Consider the following 11,773-nt stretch of genomic DNA (forward strand, 5'->3'; position numbering starts at 1 on the left):
TTTTACAGAAAAATTGAGGATAAGGGGCGCCTGGCTGGCTCAGTCAGTAGAGCATGTGACTCTTGATCTCAGGGTTACAAGTTTGAGCCCCACATTGGGTGTAGAGATTACTTAAAAATAAAACCTAAAAAAAAAAAAAAGGGTAAGGTGCTGCTACCTTCTGGGAAACAAAAATATTATAATGTTTAAGCCACAAGTCTTAGAACAAAACTTACAACTTTTTCTTAAGCTAGTAGGCCCTTATTTTAAAAGCGCTCAGAGGACTACTAAGCAATACAAAATAACGAACTATTGATTCATGTAACAACAACCATATATATAAATAAATGTTATTTATATATAACAGTTATAGAGTATTACATCAAACTTTTACATTGATTATTTCTGGGTGCTGGGTTAAAAACTGATTTAGCTAAGTGAGATATCTCTGTAATGTTCAACTTTTCTGTAATAAGCATGAAAGATGTTTGCAATCAGAAAAAAGTAAGATGGGGCACCTGGATGGCTCAGTTGGCTAAGTGTCCGACTCTTTGTTTCGGCTCAACCCATGATCTCATGGGTTGTGGGATCAAGCCCTGAGGTGGGCTCCACTTTCAGCAGGGAGTCTCCTTGAAGGTTCTTTCCCTCTGCCCCTCCCTCTTGCACCCACTTGCTCTCTTTCTCTCCCTAAAATAAATAAATTAATTAATTAAAAAAAAGAAAAGAAAATTATTTAAATTTAAAAATGGGGAAGGGGTGCCTGACTGGCTTACTGGGTAGAGCATAAAACTTTTTTTTTTTTTTTAAGTTTATATAAGTGATCTCAATACCCAACCTGGGGCTCAAACTCATGACTCCAAGATCAAGAGTCTCACGCTCTTCCAGCTGAGCCAAGCAGGCAGCTGGAGCATGCAACTCTTGATCTCCAGGTCGTGAGTTCAAGCACCACGTTGGGCATAGAGCTTACATAAAAAATAAATATACACACACACACCTACATACATATACACATACATAAATGGGAAGGGATATAGATAGTCTCCAAGCAGGCACAGTTACTGGGTTATTTCTCAGATAGTGATAAATACCAGAAAGGCAAGGTAGCCCAGTCCTTCAGAAACAGCTTAGGAGCAAGATGACCTGCAAGAACCTCTGAGAACCTTGGTCTCCTATGCGCAGATGGAATAATACAAAGTTCCCATCCTATAAGCTGCTGGGAAAATTGAGTTAACAGGAAGTGTTTTTAATAGTGACCTTCACATATTAAGTGTTCAATTGAGTAGAAATTACCCTTTGCTCTCAGATTCTTTCCTGGGCAACCCTTTCTCTGGGAGGCGGCAAAAAAAGGAGGGAATTGTGAGTAAAGCCACGCTCCTCCAAGGAGAAATAGGCCCAGGGAAGGGGACTCTTCCACACAGGGAAGCCTGGGCAGAGACTCCTCTCATCCTATGGCTACCTTTCCCTCTCCTTACCAAGGGGGTGGTGGTTGAAATGGGGAGTAGGAAGGGGAGGTGGGGGCAGGACTTGTTTTTCTTGGGAATCAGCAGCCCAACTCCAGGGCCCAGCTGCCAAACTCACAGGCTAACATGGACTCCGACCTGCATGGTGCCCTCTACCTCCCATCACATTCCCTGACTTCTTCTACCCATGATTAATCCAGACCCCGGATGTCCTCCAAGAGCCCCTTGCCCCAGCCTTGGACAGGCAGCATCAGCCTAAACTACTAGGTACTAGCCTGTAATTGGACAAAGTCAGGCTCACTGATGCTGGGCAATGAGGGAGTCCCACATGTTGGGGGCGTAGGGGTCATGGGGTCCTTCACCCCAGAGTGGTTGCTTATAGGACTTGAGTGAACTGTGCAGGTTGTTCAGACGAAATTGGAAAAAAGCTGTGTTTCGTAGGCTGAAGGTACAGCAGGACTGGGACTGGGTCCACCGCGAGGTGGAGCCAGGGAACTAAAACGTTAAGATGGATGTGGAATGTTGTGTCCAGAAACCCTCTAACCAGAACGGGCGCCCAGGTCGGAATCGCTGAATCTTGGGTCGAAGTGGCTTAGGTCCCACTGAGCCTGCCTGGCTCAGTGGGTAGAGCATGCCATTCTTGATCTCCCGCTGAGTTCGAGCTCCACGGTGGGTTTTTGAGATTGCTTAAATAAACCAACTTAAAAAAAAAAAAAAAGCAGTTTCGGTCACTCAGAAGGTGGCATTCTGACAAATGTCACTTCGTGTCTGCCACTCCAGCCCCAGGGACAAACGGCCAGACTTTGCTTTCCTAAGTGGAGCTCATTTTTTTTTTTTTAAAGATTTTATATATTTGAGAGAGAGAGAATGAGAGAGAGCAAGCACATGAGAGGGGGGAGGGTCAGAGGGAGAAGCAGACTCCCCGCCGAGCAGGGAGCCCAATGCGGGACTCGATCCAGGGACTCCAGGATCATGACCTGAGCCGAAGGCAGTTGCCCAACGAACTGAGCCACCCAGGCGCCCCAGTGGAGCTCATTTTTACTTCTCAGATGCAATCCATTTGCACCAGCGTCCTCCTGTGTCCAAGGAGGAGAGGCACATGCAGCCTAGTCTCCAGGCCGGAAAAGCGAGTTTGGAAGCTGCCTTCAGGCGGCTCTGACTCGGTGGAGGGTGCTTCTGGGCTCCGCGCCCAGTGGTCTCCTGCCTTCCTCCTGCTCCCGCCTCCCATGGGGCCTCGGGGGGCCCCCAATTCCCAGCTCAGGAGGGGGCAGGGGTTCTCCCTGCAGTGGCCGCATCTGTCTCTACTTTGATTTCCTCGCTGATGTTCCACTCATGCTGATTTTTCTCTGGTCCTCAAAAGGCCGATTGCAAGCGCTATTCTCTCTACCAGGAAAGGTGTCTGTGCAGCGGGCTCCTATAATCATTCACCTTTGAGGATTCAGCTCAGATGTCACCTCTTAACCCGATCACATCACCCATGGCTGCCCATGCACGCCCGCTGCGGAAATACACTCGTTTCTTCTTCACAGGATGCATCGGCTCAGAATCCTGGGGCTTTAAGGGCCTTATAGGATCGGTCCCGGTGGGTGATAAGCGTGGCGCAGCCACCAACCTCCACGGCTCCCTGCCACCCTGTCATCCACTTAGACAGGGGCCGCACTTTCAGCCAGGTGTCTCAAGTCTCACTCAGGTTCCTGGACTTCTTGCTGCAGCTCTGGTCCCGCCTTGGACCCCCCCCCCCCCCGCCACCTCATGTGTCCTGTTTCAAGGGCCCTAAGCAGACCTATGAATCTCATTTTGAGACCTCAGGGCCTGGGATGGGCTGCCAACCCATGGGAGGAAGGGTTCACCTTTCAGACTCCCCTGCTCTGGCCTCCTAACCCAAGTCTACAAGTCTGGGGCCTGAAGTCTAGGACACATGATTTCCACAGGATGCGGCCCCACCCTGAGAAGAGGGGGAGGGTCTGGAGCAGTGCACCATTAGATGCACCAACATGGCTGTCCCGTCACCGCAGATCTGGTGCACCCCAGACTGTGCATCACTGTCTGGCAGGGACAGGGGAGATCTCTGCTACTTCAGCCTGCTGCCACACCAGGGTCGATGCAGGGAACAGGAGCTGGACTGAAGGCACCTTACTTAGTTCCTTCTGTCTTGGACTATAGAGGATGGCATAATGGATAAGGCTGCAGGACAGACAGGCTGACGAGGTGGGAGAGGCAATTCCCCAGCCTTACCCTGTACATGTAGGGATCTTTCAAGTGAGGTGTTCCAGGAGTGGACTTTGGGTATATTGGGGAACCTAGATGTGTATGGATGGTCTTTGGTTCTAAGATGCAGGCTTCTTGGGATGTGGCTCATAGGATATTATCTAGGGTAGGCAGAGCCCATGGGTTTGTCTGAGGGTTATATAGGGTTTTATTGGGATGGGTCAATGAAGGAATTGCTTCATTTCCTGAGCTGTGTGAATGATAGAGAGCATTCACTGAGTGAGGTGGCCTCTTAGTGGAGGGTGAGGCCCTGGGGATCATTCGAGGTTAGAGAATGTCATGGGTACCTGGCTCACTGGGACTTCTAGGGTCTCTACACAAGGTGTGGAAATTGTAAGGTCCTTTGATATAACATTGAGGTATCTTGCATGGGGTATGGATGAGGCAAGGGGGCAGAAGACCAATTATCAGGTTTTCAAAGTGGGGAGCATGCTGGGAATAGCCCTCAGGACAGACATGTGGCCACAAGAAGCATTAGCAATCCACAGGACCCCCTCGCCACCAGCCACTGAGGGGCCTGAGCATTCCCGAGCAAGACGTCGGAGTCCCTGCCCAGCCTGCCCATCCCTGATCAGACCTACAGAAAGACTCATTCACAAGACACTGGAGGGAGGGATAAGACAGTTTAATTTAGAAATAAGCTTTGGACAGCCTCCTGATCAGAAGGGAGCTTAAGGGCCCACCCTGGGGGAGAAAGGCCATCATGGAGGGTAAGGCCCCCAGGTGGGGAGAGAACAGCATGGGAGCTGGTACCAAGAATGCCACGAAGCTGGTCCTGTGCTCAGCAGGTACTGGCAGAGCCTGAAGAGAGAATGGGAGTCAGGTCCTCACAGACATGGTCACTACAAAGGCAACCCCCTCAGCCTCCAGAAACCCCAAGGGTGGGCTGGCTTACGACAGCATTACGCAAGGCATTTAATAATGCTCAAATACTATGGCCACCCTGCCTGAGGGCCTGGAAGCCCCTCAAAGAAGCCCATCTTACCTGGAGTGATGAGTGGAATGGCCTTCTCAGGTAAGGGGCTAAGAAAGGAACACATCAAGTTAGCATCCCCAGACCTTCTGTTCTGTATCCCCCAGGAGGACGCCTGGTGCTCCCTCCCCAGGGGGCACACTTGCTTGCTATTCTTCCCCTGTCACTTTAAACAATACCAAAGGTTATAGCTTTCTATTATCAGTGAATAACAAACCCCACTGCAAGCCCAGGCAGCAGCCAAGGGGCTGTCCTCTTGCTCTAAATTGCAGGACTTTACCCCCAAATAGGTGTGCTCTGCTCCCGGGGCATACAGTGGGGGCCCTGTCTCACCTGTGCTTCTGACTGTACTTGCACTTGCACTTTCCACCTGTGGGAGGAAGAGCTGGTCAGTGCAAAGAACCTGGGGCACCTGGGCCACCCCACCGCCTCCCCCCGGGCCCGGCCTGCGAGCCCCACCACTCACTCAGGGCTATCAGGATTCCAGCGATGCACAGGAGCCCTCCAAAAATCATCCCGCCCAGCTGCAGGCTTTCCCAGTCTGGGGGAGCAGAGAGTAAGCGGGCACCAGCCCGGCTCCGCCCCACTCACTCACTCAAAAGGTATTTATGATCACCTGCTTGTGCAGATGCACTTACAGTTCAGGCAACAAGAAAGACAAGCGGTATAATAGCTGGTGGGAACAGCACTAGGAAGAAAAAATAAGCAGAAGAGCACAGAAAAAGAAGGGAGTTGGAAGGCTTTTTGATCAAGGAAGGCTTTTCTGAAAGGTGGCATTTGCGCTGAGGCTGGGGGGAGAGGGGGGTGTGTAGGGACACTGGAGGACAGTGCCAGGCAGAGGAAGAGAAAAGCTGCTGGGGACTGTCGAGCAACAAGGAGCGGGTGCTGGGGAAGGCAAGTGAGAGAGTGGAAGGAAGATTAGGTGAGATACCTGGGGGCCCAACGGCCTCCAGCCCCTTCCCCAGAAATCTTCCTAAATATCCTGTGGGTATCTTCCCTCCTTGCTGGAATGAAGTTCTCCCAAGACCATGTTGCATATTGGCCTCTTGCTCTTTTCATAGACCATGCCGACTCTGTAATCCCCAGTCCCAGCCCCATCCTGCCCCTCTTTTCTCATTAGCCCTCACCAAGCTCTAGCAAAGCGGTCCAGGATAGGCAAAGGTAGGGGGTGGAGGATGAGGGAGATCAGCTCTTACCATAGTAGAAGGGACTGTCTTTATCTGCAGGAAGTGGGGGGGAAAAAATAAGAACCAGAACCAGGAGGCAGGATGTGGGGTCTTAGAGGGAAGATGTGGGGTCTTAGAGGGAAAATGTGGGGCAGCAGGAGCAGGGCAGTCTGGGGCCTCACTCACCAACCAGGTCATTGGCTTCCAAGGCAGGCAGGCCTGGGTGGGAAAAGCAGAGGGATCGGGTATCAACGGGTATTAATTCATGACACTGGTCTCATAATGAATCAGGAGGTATGTCCTCAGCCCAGACCAGCCTCCTGGGTGGGCAGGTTGGCGGGGGGACCCTCACACCTTCCCCAGCCCCAAATAGCCCTGGGATTTTGTCTCTCACCCCATAGCCTTTGCCACTCCCCCTCAGCCCTTCCTGCCATTTCTCAGGCTTCCTGCTAGTCTTTCTTGCATTCGAAATGGAATGGTGTGTTGGTATCTTTTTACCCTCTTCTGAGAAGCTTCCTACACAGATCCTGGCTAATGCCCTGACAGGGAATAGGGAATGCTTCTCTCTTTATGCCAACAGATGGTTACTGTTTTCGAACGTTCAATTATTTAGGACAACTTTTGCAATATCCACTTCCTCTCTGTACTATTATCTCCTTAGTGTCACTCTTTAAATTGACAGTTTAAATGAATATACATTTGTTCAACACCAGGCCCCCTTTGGGAGATGCTGCCCTGGTTTTCGCTGCCTTGGGGGGAGGGTGAGTGGCAGCAGGTTCACTTCTGGGAGGACTCACCTGCCAGTGTGAGGAGAAGGGCCCGGGTCACTCTCTTCATGATACAGCTGCAGAGCAGGGCTGCAGGGGAAGGGGGCGGGCTGGGGTCAGACAGCCAGGACCTGCCCAAGGTTCACAGTGCCTGGGGCAAAGAGCCAGGGCACAAATCCCAAGGGTGCACTTGGTTTATGAAGTGGTCTTGGGAAAGTTACTGATTTCTGTTTCCTCATCTAGAGATGATAATAGCAAATGCCTACTGGAGTTACATGGATTGAGTTAATACTAGTTAAGTACTTCGAACAATGCTCACACCTAGTAAGTGATTTGTTGAAGTCTTTGTTCAAGTCTTTAATCAGAAGCCTGACCATTGGTCAGAGGAGCACGGCTACTGTTCTAACTCAGGCTTTGGTTCCTTAACCCCACTCAAAAGGCTAAGAGGCACCCTGAGCTATTGTTCCCAAAGGTCTGGGCCTCGGGCGATATCAGGATGAATTCCAAGATAGTCTCTGCAAAGGGCGAGCACACCCAGGGCTGAGCAGCTGAGGAGGGGAAAGGTGGTAGTGAAAGTATGTGAGGGCCTCCCACCCCAGCCTCAACCAGGGATCCTGCTCCAAGGCAGCCCCAAATCCCACAGCAGGAAACTGCCTGGTGGGCGGAAGGAACACTGCTCCTTTCTTTCTCCTCAGGGTGGGAACTATCCAGGTCCCTAAGAACTAGTTCCTATAGGGTGGCTGTTTCCTTGAGATAAGACCCCTGCCAGCTTTCTGCATGTTGTTAGCTGCAGGCAAGCTTAGAGACTATCAGCTCTTGCAAACTGAAGTCCCGCACCCCCCCCCCCCCGTAATTATCTGCTGGGCCCAGCTGGCTGGAACTCTAATCCCCTCAAAACCACCTAACAGCTGTGTGACTCAGTGGGTTACTTCACCTCTCAGTGCTTCAGTGTCCTGTAAAACGAGGACAATTAATATCAATGGCATAAGGTTATGATTGAATTAAATGAATTACTACATGTGAAGCCTAAGAATAATGCCTAGCACATAGTAAGTAATGAAATGTGTTACAATAAATAAATACAGGGGCTCCTGGGTGGCTCAGTCGTTGAGCGTCTGCCTTCGGCTCAGGTCATGATCTCAGGGTCCTGGGATTGAGCCCCGCGTCGGGCTCCCTGCTTGGCGGGAAGCCTGCTTCTCCCTCTCCCACTTCCCTGCTTGTGTTCCCTCTCTCGCTGTGTCTCTGTCTGTCAAATAAATAAATAAAATCTTAAAAAAAAAAATACATAGCCCTCTCTACTTGCTAAATGGGATGCTGCCTGATTCATGAATCGCTTAATAAAGCCAAGTTGATAGATAGATAGATAGATAGATAGATAGATACATACATACATACATACATGGGTCCTTTTGCCCTAGACGGGAGGGACTAGTAATGTGCAGCTTCTGAATGTGGGAGTTGGTCGGCTTTTAGCAGTCTTGGAAGCTGGCCCTCCTTTGCACTCATCCCCTCTCACAACCCTGGGATTCCTGAGTCATGAGGGTTGCAACTCCAAAGGTGGGCTCCTGTTTCCTAGCCGCCCCCCCCCCCCACCATCCCACTGCCTATATGATAGTGGTCACAGAGCAAACGGCCTCCAATCCTCAAAACCCTCAAACATGCACCCTGTTACTGAGAATACCTGGGCACCCACCACCCCTCCCTCAGACTGGTACCCCCTCCACCCTTCACCCTTCTTCCCCCATCCTTCCCCTTAGCAGCCCTGAAGTCCTAGCGGACACTTGCTCACCTGAGAGACGGATGCAGATCTAGAGAGGCTGCTGGGGCTGTGTTCAGCCCAGGTGGGTTCTGGCTCTTTAAACCCAGCAGCTCCGCCCAGGGCAACAATACCTGCAGGCAGGAGGGAACTGGTCGGATTCCTTGAGATTCCAGTAGCTCCTTCTCCTCCCCTTCCCCCCCCCACTCCCCCATGAGCTCTTGAGACAGCTTGCCCTGCCACACCCAGTGCAGAGCTGAGCTCCTGGGGGCCCTGGGGCCATCAGAGGCTAAGGTGGTGGTGGGAGAGGGATGGGGTGGGCCTCAGACCTTTTTCTTGAGGAGAAGGTGCTTTCAGCTTCTTTAGCTCACCTAGATCCTAAAGGGGGAGTCCAGAGGGTTGCTGAAAGGGGGACAGGATGTTTCTGGGTTCTTGTGCCAGTGGTGGGGGTGGGGTGTCCTGGGGACAGCTGAGTCGACTAGGAGTCAGGGACTGACCTTGAGGCTCCATTTGCTCAGTGGTCCCATTGCTTTTCCCTGGACTGGGTGTTTATTGAGGGGCATGGCTGGGACTGATGGCTTCTTCAGGATTCCCCACCCTCTGACCAGGCCTGACACCCACTTGGCCCAAGGAAACTGATGGCTAGGATGAGAAACCACCCTGGCCCAGACCCTGGTTTCCTGCCTGCTCCAGAGTGTGGGGGAGGGGTGGTCCAGAAGGAGGACTGCCAGCCCCAGGCTGAATAGTGGGTTGCTTCCCTCTGCAGACCGCCATATCTGCCTCACAGGCTTCTGGCCAAACCCCCCTTTCGTGCCTCACTCCACCACAATGCTTTTGGTCTGTGTCCTTGGTTCTGGATGAGCCCAGGCCTCTCCATTCTGTTGTCCCTCCCCAGTTCCTCTCTTTGTTGCTTTTACCACTAGATGGTGATCAGCTGAAGGCAGGACTGTTGCCTCCCTTATTCCCAATGGCCAGTTACAGACACCAATAAATCTACTGTGATTGGATTGTTGAGTCAATGAGGACAAGAAGCCACTGGAGGCTCCCAGTGCTGGGGATCAGGGGGCAAAACAAAGCCTTGAAAGGCAGGGTGGGGAGGAAGGGGGAGTAGGAAAGGGGAGGACATTCCTAGTATAAACACGTTACACCTTCTCATGAAAACCTTCCATGGTGCTCCCTGCCTTCAAGATTCAGTTTCTGTGGAGTTCAAGTCCAGGGGCTCTGGGGCCAGGAAGAGCTAGAGTTTAAGCCTAACCTGCCATTTACTCCCTGGGTAAGCTCAGGGAGCTCCTTCATCATTCTGAGCCTCAGTTTCCTCTCCTCTAAAATGGAATAATGACAGGACTGACATTTGAGGTTTGGGGTGTAGGTTCTGCGGGGGGTTTGGGGCTGCTCCATGATCAGCCCTCAATATGTATTTGTGGACTGAATGTCTCCTAGGCCTGGTGCGAGGAAAGTTCATTAACCTCCAGATTCAGAAGAACCATTAATTGCACATACTTTGAAATCAAATCCAGGCTCTGTTAGTTACTTGCTATGTGCATTTGAGCAACTAATTTACTCTCTTCCTATTTATTCATCCATAAAGTAGGAACCATGACCGAGCCTACTCTGAATGCTTGTGGTGACGATGACATCTGATCATGCTGCTCAGTTCACTGTAACTGTAGCTGGGAATGGCCCTGATATGCACACACAGAGATCTGCAGCATAAGAGAAAGGGGGTCGTCAGTAGCGAGCCCCCCTCCCCACGGAGAAACCACATTCCAGAGAGGAGAAAGGTCTTGCTCAAGGCCACATTTTGCCTTGGTAGTGGAAGGGGGTCTCAGCCCAAGTGATCAGACCCTTCAGCTGAGTTCTTCTGCCCTGTCAGGCTACAGTGAGGAAGAAGCAGCCCTAAAGCAGCCATTCGTAAAAAAGTGACCTTTTAGGTCCCAAGGACCCTCTTTGCTTTGGGAGGTCTCCAGGAAGTAGGAAAAGGACCTCAGATCCCCTTCTCCAAAAGCATCTTTGCTCTGCCCTGCAGCTTCTTCCCTTGTCAGGGATCCTCCACTCCCATCCCCATCCCCATGAGACAGTGTCATCTTTAACAGGTAGAAAGAAAACTTCACCTGAGCCTGGTGGTATTGACACTGGTCCAAGGTAGGGGGATAGGTTGAGCCTGGTGCAAAACCAGCGAGAGGGAGCCCAGCTACCTGTGTGTGATTTCTGCAAGCACAATGGTAAGTCACCACCTCATCTCTTCTTCTTGCCCAAACTGGTGGTAGGTGTAGGTCGCACGATGGCTGGAAGAGTGCATCTATCCCCTCTGAGGGGCCTCAAAGGCTGGCCATTCACTCAGTGGCAGGCAGCAATGCCTTCTACACTGGAAGTGGTGCGAAGTCAGTTCCCAGGTTAGTGAATTTATCTTCTTAGATATTAAAACCAGTACTTACACATGGTCATGAAACTGGGTGTCGAAACCTTTAGATGTTTGGTATATTAAGAAGTGTTAAAAAAAAAAAAAAGAAGTGTTTACTAACCTGTCCTTTCATTTGTTAGGAGCGTTTAGGATGAACAACTGCTCTCTCAAAGTATAATTCCTGAGAGGTTGGACTGGTGGTGAAGGCTGTTTTCAGGAAATCACTTTCAAGGAGGGCTGGCTGCTTGCCCTGCTTCTTGGACATGCATTCCTCGTCAGAATCTCTGGAGCCATCCATTTGGGTCTGATTTCTTTTTCTTTTTCTTTTTTCTTTCTCTCTCTCTTCCTTCCTTCCTTCCCTTCCTTCTTTCTCTCTCTCTTTCTTTTTTTAAAGATCTTATTTATTTTAGAGAGAACATGAGCAGGATGAGGAGCAGAGGGAGAAGCAGACTCCCCGCTGAGCAGGGAGCCCGATGCAAAGGTGGGCTTGATCCTGGGACTCCAGGATCATGACTTGAGCCGAAGGCAGACACTTAAGCGACTGAGCCACCCAGGCGCCCCATAGGTCTGATTTCTTATCTTCCAAATGGGAGATCTGGGTAAAAGGCACTGAGGCTTACAGGGAAATCAAAACTTGGGGTGATGGAAGGCTGGGAAGAGTGGGTGATGGAGAGCCAGACTTAGTTGGGTGGGTGCAGATGACAGCCCAGAGGTATTAAAAGTTGAGAGTGAGAAAACTGAAAGATCCAGTCTGAACTCTTTCTTCCCCTTCTGGAGTCAGTGTTGCAAAGGATACAAAGGACCTTGTGTGGAAGGAGGGAAGTCTGCTGCCAAGAGTGGCCACCTGAAAATCAGCCCTGATGCCCAAGATCCTGCCTCTGCTCATGTCAGTCACTGCCACACCTCCTCACACTCCCAAACTGTGCTTTTCCCTTCCGCAAGCACCAATTATTGCTCTGTGAAAAACAGAGACTCATCCTCAAAGTCATTAACTTCCCTGAGG

The 11,773-nt window shown here is 50.9% G+C and overlaps 2 long non-coding RNA genes across 2 annotated transcripts; both read right to left on the bottom strand.

Annotated features, from left to right (window-relative positions):
- Positions 1-4,692: 4,692 nt before the first annotated feature.
- On the bottom strand, positions 4,693-5,240 carry LOC129045897 (uncharacterized). The gene is made up of 3 exons (XR_008506371.2): positions 5,147-5,240; positions 5,014-5,050; positions 4,693-4,730 (listed from the first exon to the last, which is right to left on the bottom strand). It is a non-coding gene; the product is annotated as an uncharacterized LOC129045897 (long non-coding RNA).
- A 613-nt stretch (positions 5,241-5,853) lies between these two features.
- Positions 5,854-10,970, bottom strand: LOC129045898 (uncharacterized). The gene is made up of 4 exons (XR_008506372.2): positions 10,892-10,970; positions 8,403-8,503; positions 6,644-6,703; positions 5,854-6,065 (listed from the first exon to the last, which is right to left on the bottom strand). It is a non-coding gene; the product is annotated as an uncharacterized LOC129045898 (long non-coding RNA).
- Between the last annotated feature and the right edge of the window lie 803 nt (positions 10,971-11,773).

Source organism: Mirounga angustirostris, unplaced genomic scaffold (genome assembly GCF_029215605.1).
Source record: "Mirounga angustirostris isolate CCGP_5_RB_7025 unplaced genomic scaffold, mMirAng1.0.hap1 SCAF_6, whole genome shotgun sequence".
Taxonomy (NCBI): domain Eukaryota; kingdom Metazoa; phylum Chordata; class Mammalia; order Carnivora; family Phocidae; genus Mirounga; species Mirounga angustirostris.